Genomic DNA, 367 nt, shown 5'->3' on the forward strand with positions numbered 1-367 from the left:
GAGACGTCATGGAAAAAGTAACAGCTGAGAGACCCTAGGTTGCATAGTTCAGAAAAAAAGGGAATATAGGTAGTAAAAATTTACACTGGGCCAGTGCAAGGTTTTTTCAGCGTAGGGTTTTAAAATGAACATAAGATTTCATTAGGGGATGAAAAAACCCCTAAGAACCATTTCAAAAAAGAATTTTCGCCTGCCAGTTTTATGGCAAAAAAAATTAACCTTTTGCTGAATCGGTAGAGCTATAGTAAAATAAGTATGATTTACGAAAACAAATTAAAAAAAGATATTAGGATGAATGGACTATGGAAAATTTTTATGGAATTGGAAGTAGTGTGAAATAAACCCACTTAAATACCTTACTTTCCTC

This window comes from Penaeus monodon, chromosome 25, assembly GCF_015228065.2.
Source record: "Penaeus monodon isolate SGIC_2016 chromosome 25, NSTDA_Pmon_1, whole genome shotgun sequence".
NCBI classification, from domain to species: domain Eukaryota; kingdom Metazoa; phylum Arthropoda; class Malacostraca; order Decapoda; family Penaeidae; genus Penaeus; species Penaeus monodon.